Raw genomic sequence first — 16,395 nt, forward strand, 5'->3', positions numbered from 1 at the left:
ATCCCTCGCTACTTCGTGTTTCGTTTATCGCGGCTTCACTACATCGCGGATTTTTTTTTTTCAAAATTAAAAAAACGTTTAAAAGTCAAAATAAAACTTCTAAATTGAGGAAACGTGTCTAACCTTTAGGACAATGTAGTATTGCTCCAAATGTTCGTTTACATTCCTTCAGAAGTCTGTTTTCACGAGTTAGCACGATCGCGAATTAGCATATTTCCGCTAACTCCTTAGCCTGCCCAGTACTTCTCGTTGGTGACCGTACTTCGCGGATTTCACTTATCGTGGATGGTTTTTGAAACCAATTATCCACGATAAACGATTGATTACTGTATTTAGAAGTGTAGACATTTTTTTCACACGTGGTAGACAAAGGGGGGTCTGAAAACGCTATCTGAATGTGCTTAATTTGTTGATGTTCAAAAAAAAAATTAACAATAAAGAACAAGTCAAAAATGTACAGAAATGAAAGCTGTATCTTTTCCATGACTGCCAATTTTGAGGAATGTCTGTAATGATGTAAGCGTGAGAGTTTTGCCATTGAAATAGTGGATTTAGCACAGACCCTTGTGGTACTTCTTGTATAGGTTCTATTTAACCTAGTGGAATGAAGTTGTAAGCCAGAGTACCCAAAGGGAACCCACACAAGCACCAGAAAACCTGGAAATGCTACAGCAGGCCCAAGCACAGATTAAAACCTCCACTAGTGAACCTGTTTGCCAGGTGTGATCATCGCAATTTCATTTTTTTTTTTTATCTTAATTGTTGGCCTCTCATGAGTGTTCAGTGTATAAGTTAATTGTGGTTTTGGGTGACATTGCCCGAAAAGTAGTTTCAATATTACTTTAACGTGATGTGACTGTCTGTAGGGGAAATGGCATGCATTTACACGATATTAACAGTAAATCTAGGCACAGTACCCACAGTGAGTAATGAAGATCGGGGTCGCTTTGTTTTTGAACAACCATCTTGAAAAGGGAACGTGAAAAGGGGATTTTTTTTCATTAACCACATAGGCTCAAGCACAATGATGTTAGGGGTGTTAACCACAAACCATTTCCAATATATAAAAGTGGATGTCAGATTACTCTCAGTTTCAGTTTTATTATTTTTTGTTTTTGTACATTCAGAAATGAAACCTAACCCAACCTAAGAAAAACAACATGAGTGTATCTTACCTTACCTGGAAGAATCTTAAACCTTCAAAGCATCATTCAAGACAATGGAATTCCCCACATATATGTGCATTATTCCATTTTCGCAAAAGATGCCATCTTTTCATCAAATTTATACAATAGATAAATACAATGTACATAATCATATCTAAACATATCATCTAAGGTAACTTATTATTTAAATATATGTGTACTGACAAGTCAATATGTCAAAAGTACATATGTTTATGTAAGGTTAATCAAAAACCTTCAGTATTATACTGAAGAAAACAATATGATCATCCACTCATAACATCATCATGATATGGCAATTATTCAATTATTGATACATTGGAAGAAAACCATCAACATTACATCACAAAACCAAAACCATCATCATTACATCACAACAAATTACATTTTAAAAAATCGTTCTTTGAATTTTGAAGATAATTTAACCGCTATAAAATAATAGTCTGATGAAAAGATGTCCGATTGGCGTATTACAAATCGTCCATAGAAAGAAATTAAATTTGTATGAACTTGGTTCGTATCAGAAAGTGGCAATACTGTTACTTGAAGAAACATGATAAATCACAATATTTTTTTTATTGAGATAGATTACGGCGATAGTGTGACAATCAATACACTCGAAGAAAATCATTATGGTCACATGGCAAGAGCTAATTGAAACATATTTGTGCACTTTCATGTTTTTTTCCGCTAAAATCAGCTTTATTTGGATTTAAAAAAAAAAACGTGTAAAATTAAAACTTGCATTCCATATCTGATCTTGAGAGATACCCAAAAGACTTCCGGACCTAAATTGCCACTTAACAGTAGAGGGCAGTGTAGGAGTAGAGATCAACATCAATCTGGTGGATGGCTGCCATTGCACATTTTTGATGTGAAAAACTAATTTATTTCAAACATTCTGCACATAAGCCAATTTTAAAAACAATGTGAATATGCTGTGTACAGCACTCAAGCTAGCACACTTATTTTTATCAAGTATGAAATATGCAACAATGTGCTACAGTACTTTGACATCGCCCCTAAACCAGGGTTTCCCTAACTTAAGATGGATGTGGTGGGTTGACTGTCAGACTTAAATGATATATTATTGGTATTATTTCATTCTGTGTCATGACTTTGAGCCTCATTGATAAATAACAGCAGCTCAACTCCAGGCTGCTGCAAGTCGCATTCAGCCGCAGTTCTCCGCTGCGTCTCCACAGCCCGAGATTGAATCTTCCCCATTCATTAGACTAAGTGGATGAGGCTCTCTAATAGGGGCTCCCTTCCCCTCAATAATTGCCATTGATTGGCGTAAATTAGACCCTAGTTGCCAGACGAGTGATTCTCGACGACGATAATCCGATTCCCAACTCAAACTAATAGGATTTTAACTCTGGCTTTGGCCTTAATGTCCGTCTGCGAAACCTGTCCATGGCCCTTGGCCCCATCTACACCGGGTTCTCTGGATCATATCTGGTCCAGGACTGGGTGTGCGGATTCACTGGGAACAGTCAATGACCGGTTGCCCTTCGCAAGTCTTAACTGGTGGCCATTCATGTGCGCCACTACAACAGTGTGGTGAAAAGCTCACAGATGTTCTATAAATACTCTCTTTCAAAAGAAATACATCGTATTACATTGCACCGTGCATGTGATGAAGCTTAACTGGCTAATATTCATGTCACTTTTATAATCAAACTATAGTGTTATAAATGGAAATTCTAATATGATTTGGAGTGAGTTTCCAGAGTATTTATTTTGGCGTTCATTTTGTCCAATGATACATTATCAGAGAGCGACAAGCCAACAGTGGCTTTACATATGGCCAAACCGCGTGAGAGTCTCAGAGAGATAGCTAACGCATGTGACGAGTATAAAAAAGCATTTTCTAAGTTGCAAAACACATTAATAAATGACTGATTGCAATGCGTCGCTCAACTTGTCTCTTTCATCAAAAACAAAGATCACCAAAGAAAATAATATAAACATTTACATTCAGCATTTCTAATATTGCACAAAAATCAAAGATTAGAACTAGATGTACTTTTAAATAGGCTAAATTGCATTTTGGCCTAATAATCTTAACTCTGACCTTGCAAAAATAAACTCAATACTACCGGAAACCATTGTTTATCTGACAACACAAACACAGTGAGTGACATCCCAACCAACCAGTGGTACAGCTATGATGACCATTTCGTCTAATACGTCAGCCATAAAGCCAACGATGCTGTAAAAAGGTGGAACGTAGTTAGAAACCCAAGTCACAAAACGAGGAAACATGAATGTTGGGTGACTGAACAGAATTGTGATTGATTTGGAAAAATAAGCAGTTCACAGGTCACAGCAAGTAAACTGCATGTACGTACTCCCGCCACTAGTTTGGTGGTTAAAATCACATTTAGAGGCGCAGAGGTCCGTTTTAACAAATGGACTCTTTTAGCACTAAAATGGTCGTCGTTGACTGATCATTACTTCCCGACTTCATTAATAAAGAGCTGCTAGCAAGTGGGAGTAAATGCTGTCATTTCAATGATGAGCTAGCGCCATTGTTTCAGGAAACTAGCCGTCGCAAATCCATCGATATCCATCCATACGGCGTCCATAACAAGAGTACAAGTGATGTTCTTTTGTTATTCTCTTGATAAGGGGGACGCCGGTGCGACGACTCAGGCCCGAGGACTAATGAATCTCCACTCCATTACTCCTGAATCGGACAGATTGCTCTCCCGGAGAAATGAATTGAGTTTTTTGTATTTGTGAGATCATTCTCCCTCCATTAACTGCTCTTTATCCCGTCTCTTCATCACAGGGAAATCAGGTTAGGCAGCCATGATTAGCCGGGGTGGCCTCCCTTTTTAAAAGGTAATTGGGTTTGGCGGCTCAGCTGATAGTGCCATTAGGACCAATAAAGGCTGGGCCCGGCTCATCGAGTGAAACAGATTCTTCGGCGGCAGATGGCAGGCGGCGGGATGATGCGTTTGCGGCGAAAACAAAGTTTGTGTAACCAAAGTAGTTCAGGGGCATTCTAGCGGTGCGGTGCGCCGCCCCTCCCCGCCGGCCTGGCCTAATCGCTTTAACATTTTCATCTTTCCTCTGCTGTGACGTTTTCAAAAGGCAGAAGATGGACTTCAGTGGAATGAATTATACTTTTATGGAAATAAATCAGATCTGCCATCAAGAGTCTTAAGCTACTTACATTGATTTGTTTTAGTTGAGTTCTTATCTATTTCAGTTTTGGTTGTAGATTTTTTTTTTTTGTTTAACATAAGGAGTATTTGTCGAGTGGAAGTTAAAAAAAAATCTCACGTTGAGTATTGTAAGATAGTGAAACACAATTGCCAAAGGACTGACCTTTTTTCGGAAAATCTGTACAGTAAAACCAAAGTAATACTATTTAAAATTAACCCAGAAACCTAATTGACAAAAATTTAAATGAAGGACATTTTTTGTTATAATTACAGTTTGATACAGTAGATTTAGTCACTTATCTTAAAAAAAAAAAATGTCATTTTTATTTTATTCATTGACAAAAAAGATTTATTTTTTCAATTCCAGTTGAAATTATTTTCGTAGTTTTTGTTAACTATGATAACCTTGGTGTGGAGCGGGTGGATCAATTCTGCCAGGACGCCAACAGGCGCGTTAATGTTGCCAAACGGTCTATGAAAAACATTAGCCGTAAAATCCTGCCAAGTTGCGCTGGTGGATTTTGGAAGGTGAGTGACGGAGAGAAGGGGTGGGCCAACTCTTAAAATGTCATCTGGTTGTGTGGGCTAAACAAAAATTTTGTGCATATATTATTGGCTCGTGGCGGTAAATTGTATGAGATGAAGACGGGGTGCATCACCTTTGCAGTATCAAAAGTTCGTAAACCGCCCAGGATGTTCATAGGGCTGCGTGGTGTCAAACTGTTTGCAAAGAGCCAGTCGAGAAGATGAAACATTTCGCATAAAATCCTGCCTCTGCGGTTTTGTACGGCGCTCCAAGGCCATTAAGGATCTTATTTTTCTGCTAAATCACACTCTGTATATCACATCCTGCAGAGATAGCGATGAAACGATCTAAAAATATGCGCGTTTGTTCACTCCTAAACGAGCAATTAAGAAGATCATTACTTTGACGACGGGTCATTTAGGAAGACTCGGGCGTAACTTTATACGGATTTTATCGCGACGGCCGCGTAAACTGCACTCTACCTGTTTTTTCGACAGCTGAGGCCCGGCGGGGCGCTGAAAGCGAATACCTGATTGTGTTAGTGTCTCCCCTTTAAGCTGTTGTCACCTTGCTGACCGATTATGGGCAATTACCCGCTCTGTCGGAATCCTAGCCGAAGAGATTGAATTCGGATTGATTTTGGCCCGCGAAAGAGGAGGGAATTTAAAGCCTTTTTTAATTGGGTATTTGGTGTGTGCCGATCTGAACAGCGGGGCCTTCCCCAGGGATCCGTTATGGGCCAATAATGGCATCGGAGTGCGGTGGTGGTGCGGAGGGCGGGGCGGCCGCTCCGGTCTCGTCTGCCGACTCCCTCCCAAGGCCATAACCCTGCATTTGCTCTGAGTGCTTTTCTATTATGCATTGATAGTTGAGCATCAATCAATAAGTAGGGAAACAGAAAACCCAGCGAAACCAACTTCTTAAGTGTAAAATGCCTCTTAATACCCGAGGCCTCTCAAACAACTTAACCTGGACGCTTTTTACCCTCACCCTTTCCTCCCGGTCGCTCTTTGAGGGACACATCCCGGCGCCGGGCGACGCCATCTTTTATTTACAATGTGGCTGAAAATGTGCGGCTCTCGGGTGAAGAAACGCCAAATTGCTGATAAACTGCCGTCTTTGCAAAAGCCAGAGTGGTCGTCGAGCCACAGCCTTTATTTTTCCTTTCAGTTTTGCGGGAAAGTCAAGGTGGATAAGGTCACCAGAACGCCTGCGTGATCATATTATGGATGGAGTGAAATCAAATCCAGCAAATGGTTTTAAAATGACCCAAGAAAGATGGCCTCCTTTTAACGCTTAAGCACAGAACACAGAGAGTCGCCTTTCACATTAATAATGCCGCACCGGGGCTGGATTGGGACGATTCCGGGAAAAACGTGGGCCTGAAGATAAGCGCACAGCGGTAGGAAGAGATAAGCGGAGCAGTCACAGCAACGCTCAGCCACAGAATACACAAAGTCCACCTCAGGCCTCACGAATGCGCCCCCACCGGGCTCGCCTGTCACCACTAATGCACCTTTTTTCCCCACAGTAAGGCTATCTCGCGGCTTTGCGGGATTTCTCGGAATGGCCGAGTTCACCTTTCCTCGGATCCAGATGACAGGACGTGATAGAACGCGGAAACATCGATCGCTGGCACACATCTTAAATGTCCATCGGCCGACGGTTGTGTTTGCGAATCAACAGGTTAGCGGCTCAAGGCGCACCCCTTTTTCTACAATTTTTACCAATCGCTACGTGTCACTGCTCATTTTCTCGTTTGGGTTTATCACAGTGGCCGACAAAGGACTTTTGGCTTAGTGAACAGCAACCATTTAAAGTCACGCCGCTGCTTCGACATCCTGACAAATTTGGTGCACCCCCTCTCACTCATTCACTCACGTGCTCCAATTAATTTACATATGCGCACCCCCAGGAGGGCACACAGTTCTGGAATGCCTATTTCAGGACCAGTTCTTCAATAAAGTAACCTTGACAAATGAGTCAACATTTTAATCTTTTTGAGTTTATGTTTTTAACCCTGACTTGCATATCAAAGTCAACAATAGCTGTATGTTTTTTAGTTTCTTTAAAATAAAGCAAATTAAAACCTCTGATCGCCTTGGCGGGTGGTAACATGATGTCCAGAGGTCACTGGCAGTCAAAGGGTCAACAGCAGAAGGTCATGATTAATGGATCTTTGGATGAAACTAGCAAGCTAATATTACCAATCGTCCCTCACAGAAAGCGGAGAGGGAATTCCTTTCCTTGTGAAGTTGTCACATAAAAAAAGCCGTGAGGGGCAAACAGCTTGGTTAATGAGTTCAAGTGGTCACAAGCTTTTAATTGACCAATCAGGAGGAAAAACAGGCAACTAAACTTCTCGGAAAGGCAATGAGGTATTAGCAAATCGCTGCAGGTTGTACAGAATGAATGATCGACATAAATACAATGTGTTCCCTTGTCTATGCATCAACATGTATAAGAATTAATAACACTATAAGAACAAATGAAACACTTTTTCTTCCTAACCTGTCTCTTGAAAAATTCAATTGTCCTCATGAGGCTAAAGTACTGTAAAGCAGCTACTGTCCTTTAGGGGGCGCATCCCACCCTTAACACGTTGATGTCCTCTGGCTTAAAATACAGAAAAACATTGCAATGAGCCAAAATATTGACATACATGTGTGATCATCTGAAGCAGGTGGGCAGTATTTAAAACACATGGGCTACATTTGGTTGTTTAAAAACAGATAATAAGATAAATTCAATGAGATATATAAACACAAAACAAGTAAATGAATGCAGCAAATATTACTCTTACTATTCTTGACTAAAACAATTGTTTTTAAGTAATGCAAATATCATATCATGCTTATTCTTGTTTTACGATCCTATACTAATATATTATATTCTTTAACGTGGTCGACTTGTGATGTATTTTAATTTTTATTTTATACCCAGAAGTAATTGATACAAGTATTACAGGATTCGAGAATGTATATATAAATATATATATATACATACATACATATATATATATATATATATATATATATATATATATATATATATATATATATATATATATATATATATACACACACACACACACACACACACGCACTTGTAGAACACGTTAAAAAGTTCGAGCCTCACTGTACAAGGTGCTACTGTCAATGTGATGCCTTTGTTATCGTCCTAACAGGATGCACCCCTATGGCTATGTTTTACCCTGTAGTATGCGAAAGCCAAAGCATATGCAGTATTGTGCGAGAGCTCATTTGAAGCCCGGCAGGTTTGCTTCAAGGCCTGCGAGCCGCCGCTTGTATTGGATTTCACAGAGAGGCGCTAAACACGCCGCTCTCCTCTGCGTCGCTGTTGTTCGGACACGCTCGGCTGAGACGAAGAGAGGCTCTCTAAAGTGTCAGCTCGAGGATGTGGGAACTACAGGTCGCCTTTCGCACACACAAACTTATTTCGCTCACGTTTCAGCCCACAATATGGGTGGATATTACGCCAGGCCCCCCCTTCTGATAGAAAATCAAAACAAAGTCGAACGCAATGTCTTCAGTTCTTTCGAAATGACATCTTTTTGTCAGCCAGTGGCTGGCGTAGGAAGCTAATATAGCAAACATCCAAACGGAAGGTGTACACAGAAGGTTCATCAACTACGACTCCCGCTGAGAAGCCAATCAAGCCAATCCAAATGGGGCCTATTTCAAAGCTAACCAAGCAATCTACATATTTCCTTATTGATCCTTGATGTCAAACAACCCAACTACATGGACTTAAACACATGGCAACAAAATAAATCCACTCTGTAATGACGGCCAAAAGTACTAGAACGCTACGAGCCTTTACTGGCTTCATTTGTTCTCACCGTCAATCCGTCGGCGTATTGTTATTTTAATCCTCTCCTGAGCCCACTCCACTTTCTACAACGTGATGCGATATCAATATGAGAGAGGACAATAAGACTCTCTTTGGGCAAATCATTCAAAAAGATGCTGGCTTTTGTCATATAGGAAACAAACGCTTGATGAATCCCCGGAGGTTGCGTTTATTAACTCCATCACGTGTCCATAGGTGCGCAGCAGCTGCCGAGACCCCGAGGACGGGAAGCCCCCAACCCACCAACCGCGCCCCCCACCCTTTTCCCTTTCTCCCACACAGGCCCGAAGGCCAGCCTGTTGTCATGGACTAAATCAATGCTTGCCCATCAAGACGACGTGTCCACGCATTGATATTCCCCCTCCTCGCTCACTCTTTATTATTTTAATTAATCAGGATGGCTGCACCTGTCTGTCAGTTTATGCCGCTCGCCATTCCTCGTGCATGGAAAAAAAAGTAATTAAAGTGGCTGGCAAAGCATTCTGGGTGTTGTTTTTTTTTTTTTTTTTTTTTTTTGGTTTGGGGCAGAGAGAAGATCAATTGGATACAGATGCCAGAGCTTTCATTAAAAATCCTCTCGCAAGCACCCCGAGCCGTCTTCTGCACTCGGCCAGGTGAAGCCAGGGTTAATGAAGCAGCGGGCTGTGTTATGTGTAATTGTAAGCGGGAATAAAGCATGGCTGCAGGACCAAGTCCAAAATATCAGCTGTCTAACTGATAAATGATCAAGGCTTATTATGGCTTGTTGGAAATGTCATGACTGGTGTCATTATATCATTGTGTCATGTTTACTTTTCAATTAAATCTGGTGATGAGAAAATTCCTGGGCTCATACTTGGGAATGGGCTCAAATGAGCTTCAATTGAAAGTAGATATGCTCGACAGATTGCTGATAGTAAATGTTTTTTTTTGTTTTGTTTTTTTTAGTGGGGGGGGGGCTTATGCCATCTAATGTGGGCGGAGCAAAGCATTAGCACAATTTGATGATCATTTTGAGAATTCTCTGGAAATTAGCTTCAGACAGCAGTTTGTTTGATCAACACTTGGCTATTATTTCAGGAAGCATGAAAATTCCTTGAGGACCCTCTCCTAAAATTGAACAGGAAGTGGAACATTTTGGTTCAAAGCAGAAATTTGGGATGAAATCCAGTGCTCATACATTTAGTCAAATTTGCCCCTATCAGATGCAGGTATTCTAGACAGGAAGGGTGAAACGAATACGAGTACTACCTCAGTCAAAAAAAAAAATTACAACCCCTGTACATATATGGCTACATGTAAATTTCCAGCTCCCTTAAGTGGCCTTGGGGAGGGGTGGGGGCTTTGCTCCCTCCCACCTGCGATGGTTCTTTTTCCAGCATTGATATCATTGCCTGTGACTTGATTGCACTCATACATCGGTCACCCGGCGCAATCACATCCAAAGTCATATCTGGTCTCGGCTTTATGGCTCCGTCTTTCAATAAAGCTTCAACTGGTAAGCACCGCAGAGGCGGAGAAAGGGCCGTTGTCGTGCGCACGATCAGCGCCTTGTGGGGCCGACTTAGTGTCAATAAGCGCCGGAGTGGCGACGGCAAGCGGGAAAGGACAATCAGGGAGTCTGCGGGGATGCATAACGCAGCGTCGGTGGCTAAGGGAGTCTCCGCACCATAAGTGGGGACGAGGGTCTCCCACAGCAGTGTGGATAATGACCTGCATTATGAAGCATCAGACCACTTTATGAGGATCCCTGAGAGGGCGGCGGCAAGTTTAAAAACGAGACGTGACGCCATGTAACCTACTAAAGCTTTCCATTTGGATCCTTCCCTCATTCCTCCCTCTTCACTTGTCATTTTCTGTGAAACTGGAGCAAAGTGCTTTAAAAGGGTGAGACGGGAATATTCGGCGGTGGCGGAGCTAAATGCGATTATTGTCGAAAAAATGCACAAAAAGTGATATTTTATTACAGCTGCAAGGCTTTCAAAAATGACCGGAAAAGGCAGGAAAATGGAGGCCGGGCGTGTTTTAACAGCGTGTAATCGCTTTAACCCTGATGTGCGCTGTCCTTTTCACGCCGATAAGATGCGTTTCTGACCCCTGATTGGATTAAGTCAAACTTCATTTTGGTGAAGAGGAAAAACCACTTTGTTGCGATTACCGCTGAATTTCCAAGATGGATGAACATAATAAATGTCTTTTTTTTCTCCCCCTTCATGTTGCGCTCAGACGATGGCAAATCATTATTTGATCCCCTGCTGGATTTGTATGTTTGCTCACTTAAAAATAAATGAACAGCCTCTAATTGCCATGTTGTTTTTTTTTTGTATTGGTTATGGATTGGCTCCCGTTTCCTCCCACATTACTAAAAACTTGCACAATAGGCCGATTGACCCCACCAAATTGCCTGTAACTGTGGGTGTGGATGATTGTTCTGAGTGAAAATGTTTTACAATATTGTGCATTTAACTGAATAAAACAAGTATTTGATCCTCAGCCAGAACTCTCTTACGTTTTGGGGTAGGAGGAGGTTGAAAAGTCCGCAATGCCATTTACTGGCGCTGTGGCCAATTGCAAACAAGTTTGAGACTAACAGTTTGACAACTACTGATAAAAGGGGACTTTGTTGGAGTTTGTTGGTTCCCGGTACCGTTAAAGCAGAGGTGTCAAACTCATTTTTGTCGCAGGCCACATCATAGTTTCCCTCGGAGAGCCATTGTGACTTCCAATGTCTTCTATATACATACAGTATAGGCTACACAACAAACTTTTAACGTTTAAATATTTAAAAAGATGAATGGTAATAAAAATTGTCTCTATTCTTTTTAAAAGTGAAGACAATTTGTAATTTTAGATACGATATTTGTCTTCGCTGGCCACATAATATGATGTGGTGGGCCGTATCGGGCTCCTGGACCTTGGCTTTAATACCCATGCGTTTAAGTGAAGTTCCTTTGTGCTTGACTGAAAACCTGCTTTCCTCAACAAGAAATGAGTCATTCCAAAAATGAGTCATGGATAAGAATTCTAGCACAAATGATCCAAAACATGCGGTCAGGATGCAAAAGGATTGTCTCTGCAAGAAGCATAGTGTTAAAGGTCACACAGTGGCTTAGTCTGTCCCCAGACCTCAACCCAATAGAGAAGCGGCAGAGGGAGCTGAAGTTTTTGTGTTTCCAGGCAAAGGAGTTTTTGTAAACATGCAGTGGTTTGCTTCAATATCAAATACTTCCTTCACTTAATTGAATGTGAAACATTTTAGCACATTAAATTTTATATAGTGAGTTTTTTTTCTTGTCTTTTTAACTGATTCTGTCCATTATGGTAATCAATAAACAAGCATAAATATAGAGCCTGTTCATTTCTTTGTAAGTGAACTTACAAATTCAGCAGGGGATCAAATAATTATTTCCCCCACTGTATATAAGCACGCGCCTCTTGATCCCCAAACGCATAACAGCGTGGCAGCATTATGAGCTAAAATTGTTTAGGATGAGCGTAAATTGCATTGACCATAAGTGAGCCGCATTTCCTCAGCTCATTTCGCTTCCAATTAAAAAAAGTCGAGCAGAGAAAACCTCCCGTGACCGTAAATCCCCCTTTCCGGACCGACTCTTACGACTTCATTTTGTTGTGCAATGTTATTGTAACGAGCGGCCAAAGAGCCCCCTGTTGTCTTTTAACTATTTTACTCACAATTAATAAAAAACAATCCAGCGTTAGAAGAGGGTGGTTGTAATATGTTTTCCAGGAACTATACGCATCACCGGAGCACATGTAAAAGGGAACTGTTATTTAATATGGAGGGAAAAGGCACATGATAAAAAATGGAATGACACCTGTCAGCAGCAAACGGGGGGATTTTTTTTTTTGGTGCAAAATATGCAAGTTGAACAACAGTCTTCTGTCTTCATGTTTTCGTGCCTTATCACCAAGATCGAGTCACGCGTCACAGAAGTTAAGTACAAAGGAGCATTCACGCCGGTACGCTGACAAACGTCAACGTTTGATGCAAAGTGCTCCATCATATATATCAAGCTGTTCTCGTGAGAATTTCGTCCGTCGGGAAAGTTAAGCAGTGATGCGGAAAACGCAAATTTCCCCTCCATCATTTCAAAGCCGTTAGAGAGGTAAAGCAGTGTTTGGTTTCATGTGTTGGTTTAAAAAAAAAAAAAAAGTCAAATGTAGTTTTTTTTTTTTACTTTGTAAAATAGGCTCAACCTCCAGTGGGTGGGATTAATAAAAAAAATAATAATAAATTTAAAAAACTCAAGGAGAATCCAGTATGAATATTATACAATATTAGTGTTCTATTAAAATTGTTTGTCAAGCGAAAATAGATTTAGTTGAAACGTAGTATTTATGTTGCAATATCCTGAAGTGAAAATTCAAGCTGTTAAATGAGTTCATATGTATTTTCTATCCACAGTGTCCCACTTGACTCCTTTGTTAATTCCCTAAAATGAGGATAACGTTTAGATGTTCCACTTTCTAGAAAGAAAAGATGATAGCCTGCTGTATAGCATTAAAATCATTATTTTAATGTTTAGAATAATGCAGTTTTTCACAGTGGTCCAACTGTTATATTTGTCCGAATTATTTCATTCCTCAAAGAAGACAAAGCATCAACTTCACTTCACGGTAGATTACGAAAAGGTGGTCGCTAGTAGATGCCGATGTTCTGGGAAGCTACCCAATTTTACCTCAATTCAGTATGCTTGCCATTTTCTTTCTCTCCCTCCCCTAAATAGCCACGCAATCATTCACTGAGTATTATGACTCACTTAATGACAAAGTGAATAGTCTTTGACACCGACACGTCACAGCGTGTAATCCGATTGGGACATGAAGCTCACTCCTCCTTTCACACCCGCACCCGTCGGACAAATCTCCATCCCAGCTTTCCCTTTTTTTTTGCGGCGCTCTAATCGGTAACATTATCCCCAATGAATGGAGGGCTGGAGAGATGGATGGATGGCGCTGGCGGCTATAGGGCCCGCGAGCAGCTGAGCTCTGACGGGTGACTACGGCCCAGCGGGGTGAGACGGCCGCATCATTAAGCGTAATTACCTCCAGCTAATCCACTTCCACGCCGTGCAAAATAAACAGCCAGGCCCATTAGAGGAGCTGACTGTCAGGCTGCAAGTGGCCTGTGGCTCCTTTGGCACTGATCCCCAGCCACATGGGAATAAGAGAAGAGGGATAGGGGGAGGTGGCTATATTGTGTGGAGGTGCTGGCTACATGCTGGCAGAGCTGGTGTTTTTGTTTTGCCGCTTAACCCCAGCGCCATCAACCCCCCCCCCCCCCCCTTCCCATGTACCCAGATGGTGTTCATTGTGACCACCACCATTTGCGCTTTGCCTGCAGGCACGCCGCCTTTACCCGTATCACGGTGTCACGACACCCACCAACCTCGTTACACGCTGCACTTTTGGGAGGCGCTGATTTATTTGCCCAACCTTTTATTAGTCATCCTGCACCACACTATTTTTCCTCAGAAGGGGGGAAAACGTTCAATGATGGCAATGAAATGACGGTTCAGCACGCGAGGCATTTGTCTTAAATGCGAAAAATAAATGGTGAGAATCGGGAAGTATCTACGAGCAAATCCTTTCTGTCTGTGTAAAGTGCAAAGAAACGGCTTCTTAACTTGATACATCCACAGACAAGAATCCTCTCTTATATTTCTCTGCCCAAAGGGAAGATGTGTATTCAGGCTATGGGCAAAATTGGATCAATTTAATTTTCTTCTTATGACTTAATTTCACTTTGTGAGGTGATTAAATCTGTGTTGGCCCTACATTTGTAAAAAAGGTGTCAAGTCTGATCTGCACTTGAGAAAATAAATGCCCTCCCCAATTCCTATTTGTGGTATTCCAAATGTGGTTTGGGTTAACATGAAAGCTTTTAGGGGGATAAAAAGCCGCAAACACAAGCTGCACTACATTCCCGATATATTTGGTAGTTGAGTAACTTCTTCATCACGATAATCAATTATTTTAAGTTTTATATGGTAGGAAGCGGAGCTTAACTGAACGTGAGGCAAGGTGACCTTGGTTACCGCTTTTGAAAATCAAATCTACTTCAAACTAATTCCGTCAAGGTCAGTTTCATGTTGGGAATTAAAGTTGCGAGTTGAAAGTCATAACGGGATCAGACAATTTTCTAAGTCGAAAAATTAAAACAGTGCTTTTGCCTCTCTCTTTTTGCATCCACGCTGTAGCCCACCCCCCCCCCAAAAAAATGAATCATTAAAATCGAGTAATCGCCCAGTTTTAGAAGCCACTATTAGAAGCGCGTGAGCACGTTTACCGACAACATCTGCTGGCCAGCTGTAGAAAAACAAGCCAGGCCCAAAGTGAGCCGTAAATCACGTGGTCGGACAGCCAAACGGCCGACGTCCAGTTCACTTGATCCTTCCGCCGACAGGTGTCTTTGACCCCCGATCCCCTCCGCCCGGAATAACACCTGCTCCTGGAAACTTCCGAGATCCTGTATTCCCCCCCCCCCCCTCCTCGCCCGGCGACCCAGCCAAGCCGCCCCAAAGCCAAAGAACAAGCGGGAAGAAGCATTAACCGGCCGCTCGCCCAGCTAGCCGCTAATGGATGGGAGCCATTTCATCAGCAATCTGACATTTAATGAATATATATTTTATCTGCCCGTGCCGGTTATCGGAACGTCCTGCCTGTTCCGAGAAATGGTCGCCGTGGGACTCTTTGGAGTTTCCCCCTCTCTGACTGGCACCTGCACGCCAATCGGCACTCCCGCCTTCAGCCCTCGGCCCCTCTCTCCAATATGGTACGCCGATTAATAATTCATGGGCGGTTATTAGGGCCGGTTCAATAGGAGATGTGCTGATGGAGGGTCGGGGCTTGGGCGAGTGCGCCCCGCAGGGATGCTGCATGTTGTTGTGTCAGCCCCCCATCTGCCAGAATGCAATAAGGCAAACAATGGAGGCCTTGATTTCCACCAGCAGGCCCATAATCTTTAAATGGCTATTAGCTGAAGAGTGCAACCAGTCAATAACCGACAAAATCCTTTTAAAAGCTTCTCTCGCTCGCTCACTCACTCTCTTTCACTTCTTCTCTCTTTTTTTTTTCCCCCTCCCGCGGTTCTTCCCGGCCTGATTCTGATCAGACCGGAACGCAGACGGGGCTGCTTTTTACGATCGAGAATAGAGTAGTCAAAAATGACACTCGTAGTTCACAATGTTTCCAGTAAAAGTAAAAAGTAAGTAGTCCTTGATAATAATTACATATGAAGTGAAACAAACTAACGAGTTTCTATTGAGTAAATTCCGATTAGTGTTTTTTTTTTTTTAAATCGGATTTTTTTAAATGATAATTTTACAATCTGTCGCTATAAAAGATGAGGCAAATTCAAAGTAGAGGCTGAAATGTGGCTTGACATTCCTTCCTTCTTTTTCATGGGTCAACATAACTTGAGGTGGGGTTAGCCAGAAAGTTTACTCAAGTAAGTACTGTTGGTTTAAAATAATATCACTCAAGTAAAAATAGAGTCCTCCAAAACTTAGGATGCAGTAAAAAAGAGTAAAAGCTACCCGGTGGGTAACTTCTGATTTGTTTCACTTTGTTGGCAGTTTTAAACACGCACGATAGGTCTGGAAGACACGAGGTCACGCATCAACAGTGCAGTTTT

The 16,395-nt window shown here is 41.8% G+C and overlaps 1 protein-coding gene across 2 annotated transcripts in view; it reads right to left on the minus strand.

Annotated features, from left to right (window-relative positions):
* Positions 1-16,395, minus strand: part of adad1 (adenosine deaminase domain containing 1 (testis-specific)) — a 62,167-nt gene that overhangs the window by 4,649 nt on the left and 41,123 nt on the right. The window contains exon 1 of one of the 2 annotated variants that reach the window (XM_088386215.1): positions 124-142. The exons of the other annotated variant lie outside the window; for it this stretch is intronic. The gene's annotated coding sequence lies outside the window, so the exon portion shown is untranslated. Of the gene's footprint in view, positions 1-123; positions 143-16,395 lie in introns of those variants that run through there. 2 annotated transcript variants of the gene reach the window in all.

Source organism: Syngnathus floridae, chromosome 1 (genome assembly GCF_059516105.1).
Source record: "Syngnathus floridae isolate MCC-2025c chromosome 1, RoL_Sflo_1.0, whole genome shotgun sequence".
Lineage (NCBI taxonomy): Eukaryota > Metazoa > Chordata > Actinopteri > Syngnathiformes > Syngnathidae > Syngnathus > Syngnathus floridae.